Genomic DNA, 16,882 nt, shown 5'->3' with positions numbered 1-16,882 from the left:
CTGTGGGAGAACTTCCCACTTCACCTGGCTGTGACATAACGTGACCGGTGTTTTCCTTAGACTTGCCTGGCAAGGTGGTGTCACTTAGGAAATACAGACAGGTGACTGTTGATATCAAATGCTTCCTGCCCATGTCTCATAGTGAATAGTGACTGCGTGGTGGGTGGGTGGATGGGGTCAAGCAGGAATCCTGTGGTCATGTCCATCTCCCTGTGGCGTGATAGGGAAAACTCAACTGAATTCAGTCATCTTCTGGACCTCCACCCGAGCTGTGACCTCACCCTGAATCACTGCAAGTGACTACCTTCCCCCCAACCCAGGTAGCCACACCCCAACCAGCTTTTCTCTTCAGCATGCCCAAGGTCCCATAGATCATCAATGCTAAGACATGTTTAATGCAGGCATGTTTAAATTGAACAAGTCTAAAGAACAGTCCACCCTTATAATAAATATTATGGTCTTTGAATCTTTTCCACATGCTAAACAAACACACAAACAAAACCCCTCATGGTCTTTTGTACAGAGGGAGTTATCTGCAAGCCTTTCTGTATGACGTAATTTTTTAAAACTGTTCCCAAGTCTAGAGACATGGCTCGGTGGTTAAGAGCTATTGCGGAGGACCCAAGTTCAGTTCCCATCACCCATGTTGGGTGGCTCCCAACTACCTGTCACTGCACCTCCCAGAGAACAGATCTTGTGGACTCTGTAGATACTGTGCTAAAAATAAACCTAAAAAAGGGACCTCCTTAGAAACCATTACTTTGCTTGCTGAGGGCTTTCTCAAGCTCTGGAGAGTCATATGAGAAGGCCCGGGGCCCAGGGCAGGCCCTGGGTTCTAAGAGCAGGGCCCACAATGAGAAGGAAGAGTCTGGGGTGACAAATGGGGTAGTGAGATAGGTGGAAATGGGCGGGGCCAATTCAGAACACCAAGAAGTCACACGGAAGAGTGATGAACCTAGGGACTTCCTTCTTGTATGTCAGTCTAGATCGCAGAGTACCACACACGCTCTGGTAGCCCCAGTTAGCCCCTAGGCTGAGGTATTTTACAGAGTAGGAGACAGGGGTTACACTGTAGTTGCTAAGAATTGTAAAGGGCTTGTTCCCAGAAGATTAGTGTGTCTGAGGATCGTTCCCCACAGCCAGATGATTGGGACAGATTAGTGGACAGTAATTAGGTCATGCAGGCCCATCCTAAGGAATGGATTGATTTGGGACTCGTTCTAAAAGTAGTCTACAGATGTGAGGTCACAGGCTGGAAAGTCTGGTTTACGGGGCAAGGAAGACACTAAGATTTTTTTCTACCTAAGATCATGGTGTGATCGAGTTCCTGTGGTCAGAGGTATGAAAGATGCAGGCTGAGTGAGCAAGGTTGTCTAGGGCTCCTGCTTTAGCCATCTAGGGAGACAGGGAGGTACTGGGAGCCTCAGAACCTCAGAGGCCAGTGAAGTCCCTGGAGGCCAGCTGACTCCCTCACTACCCAGGGCATTCATTCCCTTTACCATGGGGATGCCCAGTAGTGAGTGGGCCACCGACTCAGGTCACCGAAGAGTGGAGCCAGGTTGCTTCAGGCTAAACCATGTTCATATATAACGCCTCCTTAAATAGCTGGAAAAGACAGAGATGCAAAGTGTCACGTCACCCCACCCCACCCCACCCCCAAAGCCTCTCGCTGCAGCGACTATTTTCGAAAAGGCTTTTAAGAGGTGTGAACATGGGCCTGCCTGCTACACTTTTCTAGCAAGGCGCGCTGCATCTTACGGCTTCAAACAACGACTGCAGAGCAATAGTTTTGACCTACCTGCTGGGGCCAGGAGCCAAGAGTGCGTGGCAGTAATGGGGACTGGGAACCTCGGCCATTAGGCTGCCCCAACCATCCAATCACAATTGTCCTCTCAGAACGCCCTTGGTCCCTAGCCTGAGCTCAGTTTGGACTGTCCTGATGTCCCTGAGGTTTGTGCCTGCTGAACACCACTTAAGACTGCATTATGAGCCCCTTCTTTGGGCAGGTACAGCTGTTCCCATACTTACAGCCTTTATACACAGCAAATTGCCCAAAACACCCAAATAAATAACAGGGAACCTATTCTTCCCGCCTGCCTTAGGGCCAGTTGAAAGGTAATAGGAAAAACTGACTCTCTCGCTTGTGTCAGCGGGAGAAATGGATGCTTCAAGACCTGGCCGGGAAGTTCATGGTGAGCCGGCTTTGATTACTACAGGTTTCTGTACAACGGTACAAGCCATAAACTTATTTTTAATCTGCTGCTTCGAGGAGTGTGCCTATAAATTGAAAGGCACTGTACTCCACCTGAGGGACTGGTTCAGGCTGCCGTGGTCAAAGTACAAATGAATCATACAGGAGCCCAAGAGGAGAGAGTCTAAAACGGAGAGGAAGGAGAAGGAACAGGGGTCCTGGGGGATGTTGTGAAGGTCCCAATCCCTGGGCGGCTACAGTGACGCCTCACATCAAATGTACCCTCCATCCATGGGTGGCACCTGCTCAGCCTGAAAGCCTCAGGTCCCGGGGCCAGCTGTTCACTACCCCAGCTCTGCGCCTGTCGTAACGTCGTGCCCTGTCAAGTTTCCAACAAACATTTTGGTGGGTGATGGTGGGAAGATAACATTATTTTAGGTTTGCAAACCTGCACCGCTTTTAAAGCAATGGAACAGGGCTGGAGAGATGGCCTGGTGTCTAAGAAGACTTCCTAATCTTGCAAAGGACCCCAGTTTGGTTCCCAGCACCCAGGCCAGGGGTCACACATCACCCAGAACTCCATTCCTAGGGGTCTGACACTTCTGGCCTCCACGGGCACCTGTACTCAGGTGCACATATCGGCACACAGACATAAACACATGCATAGATATAAAATAATAAAGATAACTCTTAAAAACACAAAATATGGAGCCCTCCTAGGCTTACATTTCCTTCTCTTCCTCCCTCCCACTCTCCTTCCCTTCCTCTCCTTCCTTCCTTTCTTCCTCCCTCCCTCCCTTCTCCTCTTCCTTTAAGATAGGATCTTGCTCTGTTGCTTCGAACTCAAGTTCTTCTTGCCTGGATCTCCCCAGTTGTCCTGGTCACTTTCCTCTTTCTGTGATGAGTCACCACAGCCAAGGAGACTTAGAGAAGAAAGACTTTGTCTTGGTGTTTAGTTCTAGAGGGATAAGAGTTCATGATGGGGGAGCAAAGACAAGCAGCCAGTAGCTGGCAGGACGGCCGGAGCAGGCTGCTAAGAGTTCACTCATACCTGGAACCACAGGAATGAAGCAGAGACCGACCAGAAATGACACAAGTCATCAATCCCACAAAACCCACCTCTAGTGACATAATTCCTCCAACAAGATCCTATCTCCTAGATCTCCTTCAACAGCCGTCACTGAGGACTAAGTGTTGAAAGACATGAACCTGTGGGAGCCATTCTCATCCCAACCACCACAGTACAGGACTGCAGGCAGGCACCACCATGACTGGCAGGCTGTTTTATGCATGCAGAGGAGGAGATGCCGAGTTCGGTCTCCTCTGAAGTCCGGACACTGTAGCCTTCTCGTGGCACAGAGAGACAACAGCCCTTCTGCAGTCTAACCTCACTTGGGACAACGGAGGTCAGCTCCCCATAGAAAGGCTTCAGATGGCCTGGTGTCTGTGATGACCCGCAGAAGCTGCTCCCACTGCTGTCATGGGAAAGGAGACTAGACTGGTCTTATCAGATTCCGGCACAGCAGTGGAGGGGAGGGATGATAGGGGCTGGTGAGTAGGTGTGGAATTATGGGTATGTGTGACAAATAAGTCTTGGCACACAGCATTTCAAGGTTCGTTGTGCAGTCTGTGAGAACTAAGGACAGTAATGCCCTGTATCTCTCAAAAGATCTAGAATTTTTAGCCAGGCAGTTGTGGCACACTCCTTTAATCCCAGAACTCAGGGGGCAAGGGTAGGCGGATCTCTGTGAGTTCGAGACCACCCTGGTCTACAAGAACTAGTTCCAGGACAAGCACCAAAGCTACAGAAAAACCCTGTCTCAAAAAAAAAAACAACAAAAACAAAATCTAGAATTTTGAGTGTTGCAATCCACACACAATATTTAAGAAGGTAGACATCCTTATTTGAACATCATACATGTACAGTTGTGGTAGAATGACCTAGTGTTCCATAAATTTGTCCAATTTTATGCATTACTTAGAAATATATTTTAAAATTATTTTTGCAAACCTAGGATTGAAAGGGCAAGAGGACCAGGATGGGACGTTTGCTGGGGAAAGTCTCTTTTATATGACACAGAAGCTGCACCCTGGAAACCTCAACTACATGGTTGCCTAAACAAGACCTAAAAAATGATACCACCAGTAGACACTCTAATACAGATGGGGGAATTCTCACAAGGCCTTACCCCTTGAAGGACCACAGGAAATTGATGGTGTATAAGGAAGGGAGAACTAGTCTCCTCCAGGGATAAGACCCTGATTGGTGACCAGTCCCAAGAGGTCAGCCCTAAACACACATATCAGCAACACCGAATAAACTCAGTAGGTTGTACTTATAAAGGTATATAAATATATAATGTGTGTGTGCATATGTGTACATGTATGTGTGTGTAACAATTGTAATTTAAAAATAAGGAATTTGAAAAAGAGTGGGAGGGACATAGGAGGAATTGGAGGAGAGAGAGTGAGGGAATGTTGTAAATATAGTATTCAAATATGAAATTTCCAAAAAATAAATTAAAATATTATACTATTATTATTATTAAATTTTTATCCAGCTCTATTGAAGGGTAATTGACAAATGTAGACTATACATTTTCGATGCACATAGCATAATCTAACAAACACTGGCAAGTTTCCTTAATTTCAAAATGGAACTAAATGAATGAGCAGGCTTAAATATTATTTTTTAATTTAAGAGCTCTTGAGTGTATCCAACCACCCTTCCCCCACCCCCAAAGTATGTGCTATGCTTTTCTTCAGATCTGACTAAAATTACTTCCTACAGATGAGCACTGGATTCTAAATGTCACCTCAGAAGACTAGGAGACCATTTACTTCCTATTTATTGCAAATATTGTCTGGTGTTCTGCATGTAAAGAATGCTCTTGATTAGGAAGGCCCTTTCTTTTGTTCCCAGCTTCTAAAAATATAAAGGCGATCACAAAATATGAAATAAAATCCTAGTACAGGTGACATGAATCTTTTCTATCAGACTTTAATTTGTGTGTGTGTGTATGTGTGTGTGTATGTGTGTGTGTCTGTGTGTGCAAGCACATGCTCAGAATTGGGGTAGAACATTAATATAAAGATTCAAAAGAATAATTAAAGATCTACCTGGACACAAACCTGCCTGAGGGAGGACCTTTTATGTTGTTTTGCATTCTGCATGTCATTCAAAAGGTTTGCAACTGGGAAATGATGTTGAACTAAAATAAGACAAGAACACATTGAGTAAAATTATACCCTGTCCAATGAGTTGACACCCCCTTTAGACAGCTCACCATGACAGCTCACTCTGCAATCACCACTGGTGCACACGGGGTGACATTTAGACTTGGCACAGTAGTGTGGGAGAGAAGCCATGTCCCCGAGCAGTGGTGTGCACAGCGAGTCCTGTGTGGCAGAAGACCCCAGAGTCCCCAGCATCTCGCACTTGGCTCTTCTCTGGCCATGTGATGCTGCAACCTAGTACCCCCCTGCACCAATCCCTGGCTGGTTCCACTCAGCTCTGACCTGATAATGTTGATTTTTATTGCTGCTGATGTTTTTCTCTTTCTTTTCATTCTCTTCTTTTAAAAACAGTTGTGTATTCCAAGAATCCAGTAGATGCCATAAACCAAAGCTATTACTAAAGTCTCCACATAGTTTCTCAGATACTCACTCACAATGCTTACTTTAGCAATGAGTAAGATGAGCGGCAACTACCAAAGGAACAACAGTTTTACAATATCCCCCCAAAAACCTGTTATTGGAATTCTTGCCATCTCCCTTTCCCTCTACTTGCCCCTTTCTCCAGCCCACTGGGCCATTCCCTCTTTCCTTTCTTTGATGATGGCGTGAGATGAAACAGTACCCAAGTAACTAGATGGAGAGGGATGATGATCATGTGCGCAGTGATGCGGACAGTTTGGTCACTCGCACTGACGTTTTAAAAATAACCGCCAGGATAATTCCCAAGCAGCTGATGGGGAGATAGCATGCCCAGCACAGACACACTGGACAAAGGTCTGGGTCAGACTTGAGTAGACACTCCGCTGTGCTACTCACAACGGCACATGTCTAAAAGTATGTATTTATTCTGGAGTTTTCATTTAAATATCTTCTTAAAGACCTACTTATTTTCATTTTGTGTGTGGGGGGGATGTTTTGCCTGCATACATGTCTATGTATCATGTATATGCCTGCTATTTATGCAGGGCAGAAGAAAATGTCAAATCCCCTAGAACTGGACTTACAGATTATTCTGAGTTACCATGTGCTGGGAATTGAACCCAGGTTCTCTGGAAGTGTGGCCAGTACTTCTAATCCCTGAGCCATCTTTTCAAGTCTTATTCAGTATTTTTGATCACAGTTGATGGCAGATAGTTGAAACTGCAAAAGTGAAACTGTAGGAAATAGGAGACTATAACGCAAATATCAATCCCATATCATAATTTGTGTCACATGCCATAGGCACTCATTCATTAAACAAATATTTTTGAGCACCTACTTTGTGCCAAGAACTGCTGCAGTTACCAGAAACACAAACTAACAGAGCAAACATTTCCTGAAGAGTCAGGGCTAAAGACTAGGAAATAGGAAGAACAAAGCCATCGTATATATGCTAGAATGTGGGAAACACCACAGGCGAAGAACGAGGCAAAGAGCCCAAGAGAGACTCTGGAGGGTTTATAATGGGAGATGTCCTATCCACTTTGTGAGCCCCAGCCCATGTTGTAGTTGCCTGGTGTCTCTGTCTATGCCTTCCTACAGAGCTCTGTCCTCACATGGGACAAACCCCTTGATGAAAGACCACATGCCTTAGTTCCGGCGAAGACCCGAGGTTAACTCCTATGGGTATTGAGAACGATGGGGTCTCCAGGAGCTGAATCTGGTTTGGGAATGAAGCCTGCACGCTATTCTTTTACAAAAAGGCAGGGAGAAAACAAGGAGCATCAGAAAAGAGGAAACAATGGCACACAAACTTTCAAAAGAGGCATGGCCCAAACCTGAGGGGAAGGTGGTAGATGGGAGCTGTGGCTTTCTCCAGAAGATGTAGTCCCCAATCCTCACCCCCTTAGGCATGCCAACAGGGGACTGGGATACCTGCAACAGGAAGATGCTGAGCCCATGGGGATCGTACAATATGGCTGCCTGGATAAGACACACACAGTGACAACACCAGCTGGACTTCCAGTGTGAATGAGGGAAATTTCACACGGCCCCACCACATGGAGAGTTACAGAGGAGTAATGGCTAAGAGAGAGACTCAGTCTTCTCCAGAAACTAGGCTCCTGATATGGTTATTGGATCCCAAGTGGTCAGCCCTAAACACGTGTACATGTGTGCAATGCTAAATGGATTTAGCTGGTTGCATTCACATATTAACTCTCTCTCTCTCTCTCTCTCTCTCTCTCTCTCTCTCTCTCTCTCTCTCTCTCTCACACACACACACACACACACACACACGTATATGAAGAGGTCAAGAAAATGTGATGGAGTAGGGGGACATAGTTGAAGAAGAAATTGTGTGGAAATTCCATAAATACAGTATTCAAATATGAAGTCCTAGAATTTTTTAAATAGAAAATCAATAGACCTATGCCGGGCGGTGGTGGCGCACGCCTTTAATCCCAGCACTCGGGAGGCAGAGGCAGGCGGATCTCTGTGAGTTCGAGACCAGCCTGGTCTACAGAGCTAGTTCCAGGACAGGCTCCAAAGCCACAGAGAAACCCTGTCTCGAAAAAAAAGAAAAGAAAAAGAAAAGAAAATCAATAGACTCTAACAGTCCTACCAAAATAAGTGGGGGGAGGTGGAATACTAAACGCATATTAAGGAATAAGCTTTTCTAGGAGAGATAAGAACTGGTCCTGTAATGACCCTCTGCTTGCAAATCAACACAGTACAAGATCTTTGAAGCAGCAGTACTGAAGGGAAACCAAATATCAAATGGCCGAGTTAAAAGCTCCATTAGACACAGAAGAGTCAAGAAGATACTCTAAGGAGAGGTCTGCAAGAAGAACTTGATAAAATCAAAGTTTAAAGATCAAGAACTAAAACAAACTAATGAAAGACCAGAAGGACAAGCTAGACAAAAAATTCTTAATATGCTCATGTCTCTGAAGAAAACAGTATTTAAAAATAACAAAATCCCACAAAGTAATAAAACAGTCCTCAAATAAAAAAATATAATTTTTAGGTTGAAATAGCCCAACTAGTTTTAGGAAGCCCTTGGATATTTTAGAACCCAGAATCAAAAGCAACAAGAATCCCATAGATGGTACATTTGGATAACAGAGCAATGAAAACAAAAATCATAACAAAAAGGCTTGAGAGTTTTATTAAGATATATAGTGGTGGCCACGGAGATATGTAAAACACCGCCACTATCAGCTGATAGTGTACAAATGCACACACACACACAAGACAATGGAGAAAGCTCAGAAAATATAATCGCTGCTTTAAAAAGGCAAATGGTGATGACTAGTGTTGACTGTCAAGTTTTCAGGACCTGGAGACACTTCTGAGACTAGCCTCCAGACACACTGATGAAGGATTATTTAGATTAGGCTAGCCCCCGAAAGTCTGGGAGGAAGTGCATTAATTAGGTTAAGAGAGCTGGGACAACCCACCCTCAACCTCAACATGCACGGCTCCTTCCCTGGGGTTGCGTCCTATACTGTATGAAAAGGAGGAAGGCGGTAAAGGGCTCTGTCCTTAAACCGTGAGCCAAGGCAAACTTTCTCTCTTAAGTAGCTTTTGTGGGAAAAGTTGATCATACCAATGGGAAAAATAACTAAGACAAAAGATAAAAAGAATTTTAACCAAACTCATTGAACTAGAACTGAGTATGTGTTTTACATCCATAGAGCTTGTATCTTGAATGACACCCCCCCACCACTGCCAAAGGACTTATCTTTGAAAGGCTTGGTCTCCAGTGTGAGCCAGTGGAAGGTCTCCGGGTCTTTAGAGGGGATGCCTTGGAGAGGATACAATCTTTCTATTATTTATTTTTATTCCTGGTCATGGTGAGTGCCACCATACATTTCCATCACAGGTTCAAAGCAATGGGCCCGAATGATCATGGACTGGAGCCTCCAACCTGTGAGCCAGAGAACCCTTTTCTCTTCCTAACTAACCTGTCTCAGGTTGACTGTTACAGCGACAGAATCTGAGTAATGCACTTATCTATAAAAAGGGAGCATGCTTCTTTTTCTGGACACATATTCAATGTGATGGATACAGATACATCCCTTTTGTAACAACACTAAAATACACCATGATCCTATATATGTAATTCATATATATGGGCAAAGTGACTCAAGAATAAAGTTATAATGGCTGTCAGTTGTAACATGATTGTATACCATAAAATAAAACAAGATGCTCTGGGCATGATGATGCACACCTTCAATCCTAGCACTTGGGAGGCAGAGGTAGGTGGGTCTCTGTAAGTTCTAGATCAGCCATATTCTTTAAAATAAAACAGATAAACAAAAATAAAATAAAAAATTTAGTATGCCTATCAGGGAAGTTGAAATGAAAGTAGACAAACTTCATACTAAAGCGTTCAGCTAGACTCAATGATTGAAGCATAGAACCCCATGAGTAAGATCACAAAGCAAAACCGAACAGTTCTAAGACGCTAGGTCAAGAAAATAGAATGCAGAGGGATAATATGAGATTATAAGCAACAAAATTGAAGAGAGGCACAAGTTCCATTGTCCTGAAACAGAAAACCAGTATTCTTTCTGAATGCCCAAAGAAAGCAAATACAACAACTGTAATGTGACCGTAAGGATATCTAGCACATGACCCCACTCCAGAGATGTAGGTGGGGTCTCTGCGAGTTATATATGTGGAGTGGAGTTCCAGCTTCTAAATTAAAAATAAAGCAAACAAACATTTAGGACTTTTTAAAGATAAAAAGTCCTCAAGATTAAATAGAAATTAAAGAGAAATTGCAGAATCCTTAGTTTACAAACTAATTGTGCATCGAGGGGATACAGATAGAACCAGGGGAAAAGAAGCTTTAAAGCACAGATTAAAGGCTCACTGGTTAAGAGCACTGGTTGTTGTAACAGAGGACCCCGGTTCAAGTCCCACGCCCACGTGAAAGTTCACAACCATCAGTAGCTCTAGTTCCAGGGGCCTTAAATGCCCTCTTTTGGCCTCTCTGGGGACTACAGCTACATGGTACACAAACATCAGGTAAGACAGACATACACATAAAATTAAATTAACAAATATTGCTTAAAATCTAGATTATTTAGTAACAAGTGAAGAAAAAGTGCAAACCAAGTATTGAGTTCACAGTACAGAGGAAGCAAAAACTAGTTTAAAAAGAAAAGCAGTTCTTACTATGTGTGTGGGGGTTGTGGGTGTGGGTGTGGTACAGTGCGTGAGGCAAACAGAAAAAAATAGTCACCTCAGGAATCTCCAACAGGGAGAGATAGTTTTGCAGATGACACTTGGAAAGGTCTGGAGAGCACCTTGCTATCAGAGACCAGGGTGCCACAGTATGCTCTAGACTTCACAGGACAAGTCCCTCACCCCACCCTTCCCCAGCAAAGAGCTAGTCACTGAGGCTAAGAAATCCTAAGCTTCCTCAATCAAGAAAACATACATCCTCAGAAACTGATTGAGTAAGACGGAAACCATGTGGCTGAAAGAAAACCCAGGTAAGGAATGCATTGCAGGGCTGGAGGGATGGCTGAGTGGTCCAGAGCACTGGCTGCTCTCGCAGAGGACCCAGGTTCATTCCTAACACCCTCATGGCAGTCCACAACTCCAGTCTTGTGCACAGGCATGTATGCAGGGAAAACACCCAGAAACATAAAAGGCTTAAAAGAAGAATATTGTTTAAGCATGTGCAAATAAATTTTCAACGAAAATTAAAACAAAATTAAACCCTTTTGTCAAAGAGAAATTACCAAAACTGACTAGGAGAAAGACAGAGAGATAGATCGATCAATCGATTGATAGATGATAGACAGATAGATAGATAGACAGACAGATAGACAGATAAAGTTTTAAATAAGCCAATTATGAAAAACTAGTGAGTCATTGATGAGCTGTGTGAAAAATGCACCACGCCTATGCTTCTAGTCCTTAGTTCTATGAACCCTTGTAAAGACACATGGTATGAGTTCTGACTTACTACTCAGGAGCTGAGAGAAAGGAAATCTCCTAACTACATTTTGAAGGAGCGACATTGAAAGGAGCCACATTGACAACAAAACCTAAGAGAGAGATTTTCAAAACCAAACCTCTAACTGTGGGAGAGCAATGCAACCAATCCTAGAAATATTGTAAAAATTGATACTTGGCATATGATAATGCGCTCAGCAGAGAAAGGTTGCACTGGAACTAGTGGTCCAGGCCTGTGATCCCAGATAGTGAGAGGCTAAGGTGGCATGGCCATAAGTTTCAGGACAGCTTGGGCTATAGCCTAAGTTCAAGATCAGATTGGGCAACATATCTGCTGGCTCTGTCTCCAAATTTGAAGAAAAAAGTACATGGCTGTAACTCAGTGATAGAGCCCCTGCCTAGGATCCCCCAGTGAGGGGCTGGGGTGTGACTCAGTGGTAGAGCCCCTGCCTAGAATCCCCCAGTGAGGGGCTGGGGTGTGACTCAGTGGTAGAGCCCCTGCCTAGAATCCCCCAGTGAGGGGCTGGGGGTGTGACTCAGTGGTAGAGCCCCTGCCTTGAATTCCCCAGTGAGAGGCTGGGGTATGGTTCAGTGGTAGAGTCCCTGCCTAGAATTCCCCAGTGAGGGGCTGGGAGTGTGGTTCAGTGGTAGAGTCCCTGCCCAGAATCCACCAGGACGGGGCTGGGGTGTGACTCAGTGGTACAGCACCTGCCTAGAATCCCCCAATGAGGGGCTGGGGGCTTGGCTCAGTGGTAGAGCCCCTGCCTAGAATCCCCCAGTGAGGGGCTTGGGGCTTGGCTCAGTGGTAGAGCATTTGCCTAACAAGTAGAAGGCCCTAGGTTCAGTCTTCACTGCTGAATAAAAAACCTTAATCAAATAGGGTTAATTCTTTAAATAAAAAGATATTTTAATATAAGAAAAATCTATTAATAGAGTGAATTCCTTAAATAAAGAGATTCTTTAACATAAGAACATCTATTAATATGATTCACTATTTTAATATTATGTCAAGGAAAAATATTTGATCATCTCCACAAATTCCATAAGAGGCATTTATAAATTTAAACATGAATCTCTGATTAAAACAAATAAACAATCAGCCGAACAGTCCTCACAGGGTATTTCTGTCACACACACATGGCCAGATGCTGTGGCGGGAAGGCTGAAATCATGAGCCTTGGAAGCAGAGCGGGGACCCACCACCACCCTCTCCCCCAGCGTCTTCCGGAATGCGTTAGTCATTGCCGCAGAGAAAGAGAAAGAAAAATGGCTTCTAGTTTTGCTTATGGAAAGAATTGTTATTATTATTTGAAGATGATACGATTCCATCCAAGAATACCCATGAGAAACCAATGGGCGAGGAAAGGAAGGAAGTGATATGAAAACTCAGACAGAGGTGGTTATCAAGTGAGAGTATAAAACCCACCAGTTAGAGCAGTGGTTCTCAGCCTGTGGGTTGTGACCCCTTTGGGGGTCAAACTCTTTCACAGGGGTTGCATAACACCATCAGAAAAACACAGAGATTTGCATTACAATTCATAAAAATAGCAAAATTACAGTTATGAAGTAGTTATGAAAAGGTGAAAATAATTCTGTGGTCGGGGGTCACCACTCCGTGAGGAGCTGTATTAAGGGGTCGCAGTGTTTGGAAGGCTGAGAACCACTGAGTTAAAGTGAATACAAATTAGAATGGTGCCAGTCAGGAAGAAACGTTACATTTACAATGCAGAGTTGGAGTGGGCCTACAAACAGAATTAACCCAAGGCCGCCTTGCTTTCTGTTGAGGTGATAAATACAACGTTCGGAAAGGGTTCATTTCATCTTCTTCCAATGTACCGTCCATCATAAAGAGAAACCAAGGAGGAGCTGCAACGGAGACCACCAAAGAATGCTGCTAACTGGCCTGCTCCTCCTGGCTTGCTCCGCCTGGCCTGCTTTCTTATGCAAACCAGGACCGCCTGCCTAAGGATGTTACTGCCTCCTGTGGGCTGGACCCTCCACATCAGTCATTAAAGGAGAGAATGCTACAGACTTGCACACAATCTCTGTCTGGTGGAAGCAATTCCTCCACAGAGGCTCCATCTTCCCGGGTGACTCTAGGTTGTGTCAAGTTGACAAGAATCAACCGGCACAGAGCATAGATGAATGAATAACAATTGTTTAAAGGCACAGAGTGGTGTTTTGTTTCTGTACTCTTTTTAAAAAAAATCTTTAAATTTTTATCATATTTTTCCTTTCAAACACACACACACCCAAAAAAAGAAAAAAAAAAACTTTGCTAAGTATTTTTCTGAGGAAGTCCATTTTCACCTGGAACCAAAGATCACAGAAGAATGTTAAGAAACTAGACAGATGGCTAAATTCTGGAGAAGAAAAAGAACAGCATTGTGGGGAGGTTGTTGGTTGTTGAGTTATGCAACTATTAACCTGGCTGGGGCAGGGGCAGAAAGAGCAGACCAATCAACACAGTGAAACCGGGAGTGAAGAAGTAGAGACAGGAACGCATGTGAGAATGAGTGAACAATAAACATGCCCTTTTAACGACAGAAAGAATAAAGGATGGCTTAGTAAGCCGTGTTTGGGCAATAGCAAGCCACGGCATGGGGAGAAGCATCAAAAGAATAACACTGGGACCTTGTTCACCCCCTCACATCAAAACAAAATCAAGATGGTTAAAGATGTAAATAGAATCAGGGAGGAGGGGCGCCGGTTAAAGGAAACGCTGAGAGTGATATAGAGCCTGGGAGTGAGCTTGTCATGGAAGCCACAATCTGACAAACGAATCTAAGAACAAAACTCGAACCCTCACTATGACAAAAATCTAAACAAAATCAAAAGGCGTATGACACTCCGGGAAAAATATTTAGAATGTAAGTGACAGAAGAGGGCTAATTTCCTTAATATATAATAAACCCTTGCAAATCAGTGAGAAAGATATCAATCATGCAATAGGGAAAAAAATAATGGGCAAATGATGTGAAAAGCCACGTCATTCCAGGGAAGGAGCAAGAGATGAGAAACATATGGAGAGACGCTCAGTGTCACTCATAATTAAAGACATCCAACTAAAACAATGGGGGAACCTATGAGCTGGGCAACAGTTCCATCTCCCAGCACCCTGCAACTTGGAAATGGTTTTGTCAGCCTCTCTCTGCCTGTTTGTCTGTCTGTCTGTCTGTCTGTCTCCCTCTCTCTCTCTCATGCAAATGACCAGTCTTAAATGTGCATGTGTGTATGTGCGTTTGAATATTCAATCTGCTTGTGCACAAGGCACTTGCTAAGTAAATTACTGCAGATCATCACAAAGAACGAGGGACTCTGAAACTGCGAACAAAATACAAAGTATTTACAAAGATGTGCATGATGCCAACGTGGAGCGAACTGTTGTGGTCTGGGGGTGGCCTGATGGTCTCTTACAGGCTGCTGTGATTGTTTGCAGGTGGGGGAATCTTAAGAGGTGGGTCTTAGAGGTCAAGTCTTTGGGCTGTGTCTTCCAAGGGGATGCTGGGGTTCCAGCCCTTTCCTCCCACTTCGCGTGGCAGCACCAGGCAACTACTTCCACACAAACCCGAAACAACGGGGTGATCATGGATGGAAACCCTGAGCCCAAGGAAGCTTTTCTCTCCTAAACTCATTTTTTTTCAGACATTTTGTCACAGCAATGAAAAGCTGACCAACATAAGAAGACGCTCTGAAACAACATATGTGCTGCGTGTCAATTCGCGTTTAAACGTTAATGTATGCATGCAAGCATTTGCATAGCAAATGTCTTGAAGTATGTGTATCAACTTGGTGGGGTCAGGATGAGAGGAAGTAAAAATTCTCCTTTAAACTTGTATCCTTCCTGTGGGTTTAGTTGAGAGCAAGCATACGCAGTTCTTCTGGGATGCCAAAATGGGATGGATGTATTCTGAAAAAACAGAGTTGATTCAGATGTGCTCCAATGGCCAAACCTGTGACAAAACTGAGCAACACTCTAGGGCAGCAATGCCAATATATAGCATAGGACAAAGCGAATACCAGGAAGTCCACTGCTAATAAATCGAGTATCTGATAGGAAGACCCTTTCTGGAGGATTTCCCATTTAAGAACCAGAGAAATGAGTATCTCCACAGACTTGTGACTTAATTGCTATGGGCAGGCTCTGCTAATTCACACAGAGTGGGGAAGGATGGGCTCAGGAGGGAATATCAGCAGGTTCAGGATGTCTCACTGTCTTAAAGTTCCTACCACAAGATATTTTCCCTATCATAGAAGAAAAAAGAATAAGTAACTCATTGCCTGGGATTTGTAGAAGAGACCTGTCTCTGTCCAGTGATCGAATGTGAACCTCATCAGGAGAGACATACGGGTTGTATGTCTCCTGATGACACACTCTGAGGGCTCAGGGCGTCTGAGCTAATATTCCTACTGAAAAACCATAGGCTCCATGTAACCATGAGAATACAGTACCTGACCCCAGGTTGAAGGGCTTTCTACAGAACAACCAACCCTGACTCTTCTACGGTGTCCAGGTCATGGAAGGTGGAGGCAACTTGGGAGATTAAGCAGCTGAATGTAAAGCTACCAGGCAGGCTGCTGAGTTGGATCCTGGCCCAGAGAGAGGGCATCAGTGGGATGCTGGGGAAATCTGAGCAAGGGCTGAAGACGAATTAATAACATTGTTCAGAGGTTCACATCCCAGTTTAGATCTTTCAGGCCAAGAAAATGGGAAGCTGTTTGTATTTAAAGGACTCCGAGTGAAGGGGTGGGGAAGAACTAATACTCTTATTGATTTATTTGCAATTCTTTTCTATAATTCTGCCATTACTTTGAAATAAAAAGTTTAGAAAGTGAATTAAGGGCTGGTGAAGATGGCTAAGCCAGGGAAGGTGCTTGCCACCAGGCCTGGCATGCCCTGAGTCTGATTCCCAGGGTCCAGGTGGTGGAAAGAGAGAACTGATTCCTACGGGCTGTCCTCGGGCCGCCACATGCATGCCGTCACGCACACCTCCTGCACAGGCATATGCGAAACAAAAACAATAAAGTGTAATAAAAGATTTCAAGATATAGTAGAAAGAATTAGTCTAGAGGTGCAAGGGGCTACAGACCGGATAGGCCTTCACACCATCCAATCAAAATGGAGACTTGCTACTGGATTCCCTCCCCATCAGAAACCCTGGGCTCTCCTCACCTAAGGCACTTCCTTTTCCCTAGTTACTAAAGTCATGGTGGTCCTTCAAAACCCAGGCAAAGCCAGGCATGGTGGCACATGCCTTTAACCCCAGCACTCCGGAGGTGGAGGCAGATGGAACTCTGTGAATTCAAAGCCAGTCTGGCTCACATAGTGAGTTCCAGGCCAGCCAGGGCTGCATACTGAGACCCTGCCTGGAAATGGTGGATGGATGGATGGATGGATGGATGGATGGATGGATGGATGGATGGATAGACAAATAGGCAGGTGAACAGACAGACAGTAGATAGATAGGTAGATAGATAGATAGATAGATAGATAGATAGATAGGAAAACAGACAGATAGTAGATAGATAGATGATAGATAGATAGATAGATAGATA

The 16,882-nt window shown here is 44.3% G+C and overlaps 1 protein-coding gene across 5 annotated transcripts in view; it reads right to left on the bottom strand.

Moving 5' to 3' along the window:
• The window catches only part of Znf536 (zinc finger protein 536), a 453,184-nt gene that overhangs the window by 79,342 nt on the left and 356,960 nt on the right, over nt 1–16,882 (bottom strand). The gene's annotated exons all lie outside the window — the stretch shown is intronic.

Source organism: Microtus ochrogaster, unplaced genomic scaffold (genome assembly GCF_000317375.1).
Source record: "Microtus ochrogaster isolate Prairie Vole_2 unplaced genomic scaffold, MicOch1.0 UNK32, whole genome shotgun sequence".
In the NCBI taxonomy this organism is placed as follows: Eukaryota; Metazoa; Chordata; class Mammalia; order Rodentia; family Cricetidae; genus Microtus; species Microtus ochrogaster.
Note: the sequence above shows the minus strand (reverse complement) of the source record. Positions and strands in the feature narration are given on the sequence as shown.